Source organism: Rana temporaria, chromosome 1 (genome assembly GCF_905171775.1).
Source record: "Rana temporaria chromosome 1, aRanTem1.1, whole genome shotgun sequence".
NCBI lineage: Eukaryota > Metazoa > Chordata > Amphibia > Anura > Ranidae > Rana > Rana temporaria.
The window spans coordinates 662,010,155-662,022,561 of NC_053489.1; positions in this window are offsets into that span (position 1 = coordinate 662,010,155).

The following is a 12,407-nucleotide window of genomic DNA, read 5'->3' on the forward strand; positions in this document are numbered from 1 at the left end:
TTAGGGGACAGGAGCAAGTAATGCACAGAGTGCAGGGGTCAGGAGTAGGTAACACAGTAGGACAGTACATGTGGTGTCAGACTTTCTCTCCCCACTTCCTCCTTCTGGAAACTTTTAAAGCCAGCCTCCTAGAAACAGGAAAAAGGGAGGGAAGGACAAATTGCATTGAATAGTGGGATGTATTAAAAGGAGTATAGTTAAATAATGCCTACGCCTAATTTGCTCTGGGTGGAGAAGTCAGGAGTTCATAATGGACAGAGTGCAAGGGGTCAGGAGTGCACAATACACAGAGTGCAGAGGTCAAAAGTATGTAATGCACAAGGTTCAGGGGTCAGAGGTGCGTAATGAACACAGTGTGGCAGTCAGGAATAAGTATTGTGCGGAGTGCATTGGTGTAGGGGCTAGGAGTGTGTAATGCACAAAGTGCAGGGGTTAAGAGTAAATAACACACAAAATGCAGTGGTTGCAGGGATCACACGTAGGTAACACACAGAGTGCATGGGTCAAGGGTAAGTATAGCACAAAGTGCGGGGGTCAGGAGTGTATAATGCACAACGTTTAGGGGTCAGGAGCAAGTAATGCACAGAGTTCATGGGTCAAAGGTGTGTAAAGCACAAAGTGCGGGGGTCAGGAATGTATAATGCACAAGGTTTAGGGGTCAGGAGCAAGTAATGCACAGAGTTCATGGGTCAAAGGTGTGTAAAGCACACATTGCAGAGGTCAGGAGTGTATAATGCACATAGTGCGGAGGTCAGGAGTGTATAATGCACATAGTGCAGGGGTCAGGAGTAAGGCAGTAGGATAGTACATGTGGTGTCAGACTTTCTCTCCTCACTTCCTCCTTCTGGGAACTTTTAAAGCCAGCCTCTCAGAGACCGGAAAGGAAGGAAAGAAGGAATTACGCTCCCAGTAGAAGAGTGGAAGAATAATCAAGATTCAGGCAAGTTGTTAGAAGCACAATCGGGTATTTTTCGTTGCCGTACATACTGTTTTAGAGATATATGTTCTCCGCGGCTTCCGGGTATAATCTGTGGGACTGGGCGTTCCTAATTGATTGACAGGCTTCCGACCGTCACATACAGCGCGTCATGAGTTGCCGAAAGAAGCCGGACTGCGAGTCGGCTCTATAAGGCGCCTGCGCACCGACGTTTGGCTTCTTTCGGCAACTTGGTGTCGCAGTACCGGAAAAAAAACGCTGATCGCCGACCATTACTAGTAAATAAAAAAATATTAATAAAAATGCCATAAAAATATCCCCTATTTTGTAAACGCTATAACTTGTGCGCAAACCAATCAATAAACGCTTATTGCAATTTTTTTTTACGAAAAATATGTAGGAGAATACGTATCGGCCTAAACTGAGAAAAAAATATGTTTTTTTATATATTTTTGGGGGATATTTATTATAGCAAAATGTAAAAAATATTCATTTTTTTCAAAATTGTCACTTTATTTTTGTTTATAGCGCAAAAACTAAAAACCACAGAGGTGATCAAATCCCACCAAAAGAAAGCTGTATTTGTGGGAAAAAAAGGTCACCAATTTTGTTTGGGAGCCACGTCGCACGACCGCGCAATTGTCAGTTAAAGCGACGCAGTGCCGAATCGCAAAAAGTGCTCTGGTCTTTGACCAGCAATATGGTCCGGGGGTTAAGTGGTTAATAACTGTTTTAAACAATAGTCATCACCCTACATGCTAATTTACTAGAGACAGGCCCGGATTTCCCACAAGGCCACTGAGGCCAGGCCTTGGGGCGGCAGGGCGCCAAGGGGCGGCAGTGGCATGGAGTCCCCCGATGCCTGGAACATACAGTTAAGGGCGGTAAGTTATGGGGGAATCCGCTCGCTCGTTAACAAGTGATTGCGGCGATGTCGCCGAAATCACTTGTAAAATATGTGCTTCCGTCCCCCCCCCCCCCCCCCCCCACCCCACATACCTCTCTCTGCTGGCTCTGTCTTCGGGACTCCGTTCTCCCCCTGGCCACCGAGTCTGTCTCCTGTCCCTGCTGCCAATGTACACAGAGAGAGGTGAGAGCTGTGCTCTTCCCATCTCAGCTGTGACAGGAGTTCTAACGCAGTGCTAGGACTCCTGTTTTGGAGGTGACAAGGTCAATAAAGAGAACATGTCACCTCCAAATGCAATCACACAGGGAATTGTTTTCTCCTGTGTGATAGCAAAAAAGTTAAGTAAACAAAATTGATAAAAAATGAATAAATAATAAGAAATAATAATTAAATTAATAAAATAAAAAAGTAAAGAATAAGAAAAATAATAAGGAAAATAATAAGAAAATTATACAAAATTTAAAAAAAGTAAGCGACAAGCTACTAATAATAAAAAAAAAAAATGATAAAAAAGTCAAAAAACAAAACAAAACACATTTTAACTAACCGTGCCGCTCATTCCATGTTGATTGGGGGGGGGGGGGGGTTCGGTTGGCAAGGAGGGGGTGCATTGCGGAACCTGGCCTTTGGGCGGCAGGGAGAGAAAATCCGGCCCTGACTAGAGACATATGCTTGTTTGCTTTCTAGTAATATGCTTTATTTTAAAAATAAAATAGAATGATACTTCAGGGGCTGTGGTCAGCGTGGAGACGAACTTCATATCTGGTGGTCCTGCCCCCGCCTAGTGAGATTCTGTTCAAGAATATTCGGTCTTCTGTCCACTCTCTTCCATACATCCCCCCGCAAGGATGCCAAATTGGCCTTACTCCTCTGCCCCATTTTGGGCCTCTTTTCTTATCAGCAAAAGCTGGCCACCTACTTGTTTATTGCTGCGAAGCGTACAATAGCTAGGGCCTAGAAGAAACCGGCTGCCTCGTTTGCGGAGGTGAAGAGCACCCTAACGACTCTCATGATTAGAATGAGAAGATGTCTAGTATTCTCCATGATTCCCACGCCACGTTCCTTAAGGTGTGGGGCTCGTGGTGTTCCTACGCTCCTCACCTCCTTTCCCACCCAACCTCCCTGCTCTGTACCTCCTTTTCCTTCTCCGTCTTTCCTTCTCATTTCTTGTGTCCCTCTTCACCATATATTCTCTCTCTCTCTCATCTCTTTTTTTGGTGTTTTTTCTATTATTATTCTTTGCCGTAAGACACCGATTCTAGTCTTATTTTCCAAAATTTTTGTGGACTACCCCAAGTCTTAACCCCTGAGCAATTACTGTATATACTTGAGTATAAGCCGAGTTTTTCAGACCTTTTTTTAGGACTGAAAATATCCCTCTCGGCTTACACTCAAGTCAGTGTACCTTGGACATCCAATTTTTAAAACTCGTGGCTTCCTCCTGGTCCCGTCCTGTTCCGTGATAGGTGTTTGACACTGTGTTCAGTGTTCCGCCTATCACGGACGTTCTTTCATTCTCGGACTCAGTTTCCCAGCAGACACTGTGTTCAGTGTTTCGCTTTTCACAGACCTTCCCTTGTCCGAGGATGAAAGAACGTCCATGATACACAGTGTCAAACGCCTATCATGGGACGGGACCAGGAGGAAGCCGCGAGTTTTAAAAAATGGACGCCCGCAGCGCAACCTGTCAAGAATATCAGGTACGCTGCAATGGGCAAAGTGAGGTTGTAATGGGCACAGTGGGGTAATGGGCACAGTGAGGATGGACACAGAGAGATAATGGGCACAGTGAGGATGGACACAGTGATGATGGGCACAGTAAGGTAATGTGCACAGTGAGGTAATAGGCACAGTGAGGGTGGGCACAGTGAGGATGGGCACAGTGAGGTGATGGGCACAGTGAGGAAATGGGCACAGTGAGGTTGTAATGGGGACAGTGAGGTTGCAATGGGCACAGTGAGGCGTGCAAATGGGCATTGCTGAGCCTCTTTTCTGCTTACAGTGGCTGCTGCATTCTGACCCTAGGCTTATACTCGAGTCAATACGTTTTCCCATTTTTTTGTGGTAAAATTAGGTGTCTTGGCTTATACTCAGGTCGGCTTATACTCGAGTAAATACGGTAAGCTCACTTACTCTATGTTGACACCCGGCCTTGGCCGGAGGGCTGTTGATGTTTGACAACTTCTACAATCAAATATGTTTTAATGTGCATTATTAAGCCGTGCCATGATATACTTTGGCCCGGATTCACAAAGCACTTGCGCCGACGTATCTCAAGATACGGCGTGTAAGTGCAAATATGAGCCAACATATCTCTGCGCCAGACCCACAAACTAAGATACGCATAAAAACAGGCTTCAACCCGCCGGCGTAACTTGCCTACGCCGGCGTAGGGTGGGCGCATATTTACGCCGGACACATGTGGCGCTCCCATTGATTTCCTATTCAAATATGCAAATGAGGAAAATACGGCGATTCACGAACCTACGTGAGCCCGACGCAGGCTACGCGATGTGCGCGTAAGTTGTACGTCCGGTGTAAAGTTAAGCCCCATAAAGCAGGTGTAACCCAGCAGCAGACATGCAAAGGTCTGCACCAGGGAACTCAAGCCGGCGTATTTTACGTTGTTTACGTTGGACGTGAATATGGCTGGGCGTAGGATACGTTAACGCCGTAGGCAGTGATCCGGCATATTTTAGGCAGTTGTTCCGACGTGGTTTTGAGCATGCACAGAGTGATGCGTCCACTTCCCGGCGCATGCGCAGTTGGTGATATGTATCTGTCGGGCGCTCGGCCCATCATTTGCATGGGGTCACGCCTCATTTGCATGGCTCAGGCCCACTTCCACCTACGCCGACTTACGCCTTCGAAACCCAGCGCAGTTTTGGGAGCAGTGGCTTTGTGAATTCCCTGCTTGCCTCTCTGCGCTGCGTCGGCGTAGCGTATTTTATTTGCGCTGCGGCGGCGTAATGTGCGGCCGCTCTCTGTGAATCTGGGCCCATATGTTTATATCCCCTGCGTGGGATCATTACAGTTGTTCTTACTCCTCAAATATATATATATAAAAAAAAAGATTGTACCGAAAAAAATAGAATGATACATGCTCTAGGTAGGGGCAGGGCGGATCCTAGGGTCACAGGCGCCTGGGTGCAGAGATATTTCAGGCCTCCAACATGGGCGTCGTCATTTTCCTAAATCCTCCCCTTTACAAATGTTTCTATGGCAATGACTCAACCACAGAAAAGCTCCCCCACAAAGTCTTCATTACCCTTGGTACCCTGGGATCCTTACATGATCTCTTAACAATAAACAAAATACAGGAAGAGAAGCAGAGTACTTTATTGGGACCTGGAAGGGGGGCCTCTCTGATGGACACAGAGATGGCTTCTGTTAGAGAGTCTATTAGATGTTTGGCGCCCCCACCTCTGCAGGCGCCTGGGTGCAATGCACCCTATGCACCCTGCCTAGGATCGGCCCTGGGTAGGGGTTTGAACTAAAATAGACATGTGCACAGCAAAAAATTTCGTTTATTTCTGTTTAGTTTCTGTTCATTTATCGTGATTCGTAACGAGTCGTAATTTCGTAAGACGTTAGTTATCGTATTCGTACTCTTTAGTATTTTCGTAAAAACTTTTTTTTCCGTTTCCCTTTTTTTCTGTTTATTTTTCGTTGAATCGAGATTAGTATTTTCGTTATATTTTGTATTCTGCCACGTTCGTATTTTTAAAATGATTTTATTTGTTCCTTAGTTTTTACGTTGGTTTAATTTTCGTTGTTTTGTTATTCGTATTTACATTATATTTTCCATCATGCCGCGTTCGTATTTTAGTAAGAAATATATCTTCGTTGCTTTATGATCATTCGTATTTTCATGTCTAATTTCCTTTGGTTATAAAAACTTACTTTTGTAGATTTTATTGCATTCGTAATTCTGTTAGAATACATTTTACGTTTATTCGACACACTACTCGTCGTAATTTTGTAATTTGTACTTTACTGTGATTGACTTGACTGTCTTAGTTAGCACACACACCCTGTCTAGAATGAAGTCTGACGTAGAAGAAAACTAAAATATGTCAGATATTACAAATACAAATCTAGAAATTAGATGCACTGCAGTCTAACACAGAAAAAGACACAAGGAGCCAGGAGGTAATGAGAAAGAAGCTCATTGGGGGAAGGAACAAACCTCTTCAGAGGAAAGGGACAGCGCTCAGTGGCTATTGGTCAATGTCCAGAAATATTTCAGTACTAACGAAAGCTAATTTACATTATTTCGTATTTTCGTTGTTTTCATTTCCGTTTTCCGAAGATTCGTAATTTATTTTTCGTTAGTTTTGATTTTCGTTTTTTATTCTTTGTTCGGCATTTCGGTTGTTTTCTTTTCGGTCTTCGAATATTAGTAAGGTTGCATTTTCGTTCATTTTGTTTTTCGTAATAATTTTTTTTTTTTTGGGTTCAGTATTTTCGTTGTTTCTATGTTTTCGTTTCTTTCTTCTTTCGTATCTTTGTTGTTTTCCATATTCGTTATTTTGAAAATATCGTTATTAATTGCGCTAAACCGTTCGTTCATTCGTATGTTACCGAATCAACTAAAATAAGAAAATTGACGGAAAACGTATTCGTAACGAAAAAAATTGCACATGTCTATAAGGGAACGGAAACAAGGGGTGACTCAGAAGAAGGGGAGTACCTGCACTTATTCTCTGAGAAAGATAGCCCTGGGCAGAGGTATCACACAAGGGCCTTTAATTTATCATGGACAGCAAAATCATAAATGATCCTTGGGAAGCGTTCTTCTATGAAGATATGCCAATTCAATTAGCCATCTTTGCAAGTAAAACAATGAAGAAAATTTCACAATGGAATCAAGCGAATGAACATTTTTTTTTATTCTAAAGCCCTCTCTTCATAATATTCAGTTCCCAAGATGGCTGCCTTCAGGTTCAGGTCAGAAGTCATCTCTATTAGCCTTGGTAATTTGGGAATCTGCTTGAGCAAATTCCCCTGTGCCTTATCAAACGCGTACAGCAATAATGTCGGTCCTCTAAACCAAAACCACATTTCCTTTTAAAAAAAAGGACAAATGTGATGTCAATTAGTGCGCCCAGGTTTTTACAAGACACGCCAAGGTCACTGGCTTACTGCGTCGCTGAGACAGATATGGTGAGAGCGAGGCCTTCCCCGCACCATCTGGAGTCCAGAATCTGTCCTTTCAAAAGGTAACACACAAAACAGCTTTGATTTAAACACCCGCTTGTAAGAGGCTGCCTTTACCCTCCTTTTTTATGGAATGGAATAAAAAAAAAGGAAGAGAATTGCATGTTTATTGCAAATACCTCTCTTAGGGCCTGTTTCATGTGCTAGACACAGACTTGAATGTTGTTACATTGTGTTCTGAACAGAATCTTCTGGAAAAGTCATCAGTGGCGGTATTGAACCAAACATCTGACCCCAGACCAGGTGAGCGAAATCTATACATTACAGGCGCAGCGCACTTTCACTACGGCTTGCCTTTATTGATCTGGACTGTTTTCTTGTTTAACATTCTATGATTTGTAGCTATAAGGACATCTCCTAACAAACCAGAAAACTATGAACATTTGGGATACTTCAGTTTTGGGTGGGTAACCATGGCTTGAGACCATTTGCGTTTTTGGTGCAGAACTTATGCCGCATACACACGATCGTTTTTCGGCATGGAAAAAAAAAAAATGTTTTTAACCACTTAAGCCCCGGACCAATATGCAGCTAAATTCCCAGAGGTGTTTTTACAATTTGGCACTGCGCTGCTTTAACTGGTAATTGCGCGATCATGCAATGTTGTACCGAAACAAAATTTGCGCTCTTTTCTTCCCACAAATAGAGCTTTCTTTTGGTGGTATTTGATCACCTCTGCGGTTTTTATTTTTTGTGCTATAAACAAAAATAGAGCGACAATTTTGAAAAAAATGCAATATTTTTTACTTTTTTTCTATAATAAATATCCACCAAAAATATATAAAAAAAAAATGTTTTCCTCAGTTTAGGCCGATACGTATTCTTCTACATATTGTTGTTAAAAAAAATCGCAATAAGCGTTTATCGATTGGTTTGCGCAAAATTTATAGCGTTTACAAAATAGGGGATAGTTTTATTGCATTTTTATTAATTATTTTTTTTTTTACTACTAATGGCAGCGATCAGTGATTTTTTTTGTGACTGCGACATTATGGCGGACACTTCGGACAATTTTGACACATTTTTGGGACCATTGTCATTTTCACAGCAAAAAATGCATTTAAATTGCATTCTTTATTGTGAAAATGACAGTTGCAGTTTGGGAGTTAACCACAGGGGGCGCTGATGGAGTTATGTTTCACCTAGTGTGTGTTTACAACTGTAGGGGTGACGTCATCGATCGGGTCTCCCTATAAAAGGGATGACACGATCGATGCAGCCGCCACAGTGAAGCACGGGGAAGCCGTGTTTACATACGGCTCTCCCCGTTCTTCAGCTAAAAAAGTCAAGTGGAAGACCCAAAAAAATTCCACCAGCACTGAGCCGGAGGATCCAATTGGCTGTCCGTGAAGACACTGGACGATCCTCGACCCAAGTTAAGGCCCTTAGTGGTGCTGACTGCAGCCCCATAACCATCAGACGGCATCTGAGACTGAAGGGCTTCAAAAACAAAAAACGTCTTCAAAAACCTCGTCTCCTTGATCGCCACAGAACTGCTAGTTTGGACTTGGCAAGAGAGCACCAAACATGGGACATTCAAAGGTGGAAGAAAGTTGTATTCTCTGATGAGAAAACATGTAACCTTGATGGTCCTGATGGTTTCCAACGTTACTGGCATGACAAGCAGATCCCACCTGAAATGTTTTCTACGCGCCACAGTGGAGGGGGCGCCATAATGGTCTGGGGTGCTTTTTCCTTCAGTGGAACAATGGAGCTTCAGGAAGTGCAGGGGCGTCAAACGGCCGCTGGCTATGTCCAGATGTTGCAGAGCATTCCCCATGACTGAGGGCCCTCGTCTGTGTGGTAACGACTGGGTTTTCAACAGGACAACGCTACAGTACACAATGCCCGCAGGACAAGGGACTTCTTCCAGGAGAAGAACATCACTCTTTTGGCCCATCCTGCGTGTTTCCCTGATCTAAATCCAATTGAGAACCTTTGGGGATGGATGGCAAGGGAAGTTTACAAAAATGGACAACAGTTCCAGACAGTAGATGGCCTTCGTGCGTCTGTCTTCACCACTTGGAGAAATGTTCCCACTCCCCTCATGGAAACGCGAGGCATCAAGCATGCCGAAACAAATTTTTTAAGTGATCAACAATAACGGCGGAGCTACTTATTACTGAGTTCATGTTTGGAAGTTGGATTTCTGTTTTGGGTTTTTTTTTTTTTTTTTGGAGGTGTGGTCCTAAACTTTTGATCAGCTGAAAAACAGCCTGCTTCAGTTTATTTGTTGTTGTTTTCATTAAATTGAATGCTCAAATTTTTTTTTGTCTCACTCTCATTTCTTCTTGTTGCATGTTGAAGCTCTACTTGGAACCTTGTTAAGATCCAACAATGTAAAATATGATTTTTTGCCATTTTTCAAGTGGTCTTAAACTTTTGATCAGGACTGTATGACCCACCCCTTCCTGTCAAGGCCCCACCCCTTTCATACCACTGGGTATGCCCCCCTAGACCACCAGGGAAAAGACAATCTGTGCCAAGGCAGCTTCCAATCAATGCCCAGGCAGCTGCCAGCCAGTGCCCACCCAAAATCCCTACCAGTGCCAGTGCCACCAGGGATGCATACCAGTGCCACATATTAGTGCTGCATATCAGTGCCCATCGGTGCCATGTATCAATGCCCATCAGTGCCCAGCAGTGCCGCCTATCAGTGCCCATCAGTGCCCAGCAGTACCACCTATCAGTGCCACCCATAAGTACCCATTATTGCAGCCTTTCAATGCCCATCAGTGTCGCTTATCAGTGTCCAGTGCCCACCAGTGCCACCAATGAGTGCCCATCAGTTCTGCCTATCAATACCCATCAGTGCTGCATATCAGTGCCACCCATCAGTGCCGCCTACCAGTGCCCATCAGTGCCACATATCAGTGCCAGTCAGTGCCCATCAGTGCCACCTAATTGGTGCCGCTTCATCTGTGCCACCTTATCAGTGCTGCCTTATCAGTGCCCATCAGTGAAGGAGAAAACTTACTTATTTACAGAATTTTATAACAGAAAAAAAAAAAGATTTATTTATTTATTTGTATAGCCAAAAATAAAAACTGCAGAGGTGATCAAATACCACTAAAAAAAAAGCTCTATTTGTGGGAACAAAATGATAAAGTTTCTGTTTGGGTACAGTGTTGCATGACCGCGCAATTGCAATTCAAACAGCAACAGTGCAGAAATCTGAAAAAATTGGCTTGGGCAGGAAGTGCCTGGTATTGAAGTGGTTAGTGTATTTTAGCAAGGGTGGCGATGAAAAGCGATGAAAAGCAACCCAACTATTGTTTAAAATGCACCTCCATCAGGCTAAAACGGCAAACAGAACCCACTGCTGGGTATGCTCTAAACCCCCGACGAGCCTTAATACCCAGGCAATGGCAGCAGTACATACTATATATGATGTCCATATTGGTATGGGGAGATTTGAAAAACTAGTAAAGACTCCAAACAGACACTTGTCAATAGAAATTGTAGAGTATGTTATAGTTTAAACATTAGCTCTGGTTCTTGCTCCTCCCTCACAAAACCAGTATGGGTAACTGGTAGCCCACATGTGTGCTTCAACTTTAGTTTTGGTAAAGGGGATAAGTGTGGGATCCACCACCTGTAAGGAAGGTATAACAGTTAATCTTACTAATGAAACCCCCAGACTTTTTAATAACATCCTCTAGACCAGATTACATCAGTTGAAAGGAAGGGTGTGACGTTCAGACCAAGGGAGCAATCCTCTATCCTGTTACTACTCAATGCACGTGACTGTCAGAGTGATTGCCCCTCTGCGACTCTGACTGGCTCCTACTACTTCTTATGCAGTTCTACAGCGTATAAGGTAATTCCCCCTAATGCAAGAGGTTCATGCGTTCTGGTGAAACATGTCCCAACATCTTACATCACGGCCGATCGTGAGGATCTGATGGCGTGAGAGAAGGTAAGAACGTCAGGAAGGGCTATAAGGATCATGTGGATCTGATGGCGTGAGAGAAGGTAAGAACGTCAGGAAAGGGTAGAAGGATCGTGAGGATCTGATGGCGTGAGAGAAGGTAAGAACGTCAGGAAAGGGTAGAAGGATTGTGAGGATCTGATGGCGTGAGAGAAGGTAAGAACGTCAGGAAGGGCTATAAGGATCATGAGGATCTGATGGCGTGAGAGAAGGTAAGAACGTCAGGAAAGGGTAGTAGGATCGTGAGGATCTGATGGCTTGAGAGAAGGTAAGAACGTCAGGAAAGGGTAGAAGGATCATGAGGATCTGATGGCGTGAGAGAAGGTAAGAACGTCAGGAAAGTGTAGAAGGATCATGAGGATCTGATGGTGTGAGAGAAGGTAAGAACGTCAGGAAGGGCTATAAGGATCATGAGGATCTGATGGCGTGAGAGAAGGTAAGAACGTCAGGAAAGGGTAGAAGGATCGTGAGGATCTGATGGCGTGAGAGAAGGTAAGAACGTCAGGAAGGGCTATAAGGATCATGAGGATCTGATGGCGTGAGAGAAGGTAAGAACGTCAGGAAAGGGTAGAAGGATTGTGAGGATCTGATGGCGTGAGAGAAGGTAAGAACGTCAGGAAGGGCTATAAGGATCATGAGGATCTGATGGCGTGAGAGAAGGTAAGAACGTCAGGAAAGTGTAGAAGGATCATGAGGATCTGATGGTGTGAGAGAAGGTAAGAACGTCAGGAAGGGCTATAAGGATCATGAGGATCTGATGGCGTGAGAGAAGGTAAGAACGTCAGGAAAGGGTAGAAGGATCGTGAGGATCTGATGGCGTGAGAGAAGGTAAGAACGTCAGGAAGGGCTATAAGGATCATGAGGATCTGATGGCATGAGAGAAGGTAAGAACGTCAGGAAAGGGTAGAAGGATTGTGAGGATCTGATGGCGTGAGAGAAGGTAAGAACGTCAGGAAGGGCTATAAGGATCATGAGGATCTGATGGCGTGAGAGAAGGTAAGAACGTCAGGAAAGGGTAGAAGGATCGTGAGGATCTGATGGCGTGAGAGAAGGTAAGAACGTCAGGAAGGGCTATAAGGATCATGAGGATCTGATGGCGTGAGAGAAGGTAAGAACGTCAGGAAGGGCTATAAGGATCATGAGGATCTGATGGCGTGAGAGAAGGTAAGAACGTCAGGAAAGGGTAGAAGGATTGTGAGGATCTGATGGCGTGAGAGAAGGTAAGAACGTCAGGAAAGGGTAGAAGGATCGTGAGGATCTGATGGCGTGAGAGAAGGTAAGAACGTCAGGAAGGGCTATAAGGATCATGAGGATCTGATGGCGTGAGAGAAGGTAAGAACGTCAGGAAGGGCTATAAGGATCATGAGGATCTGATGGCGTGAGAGAAGGTAAGAACGTCAGGAAGGGCTATA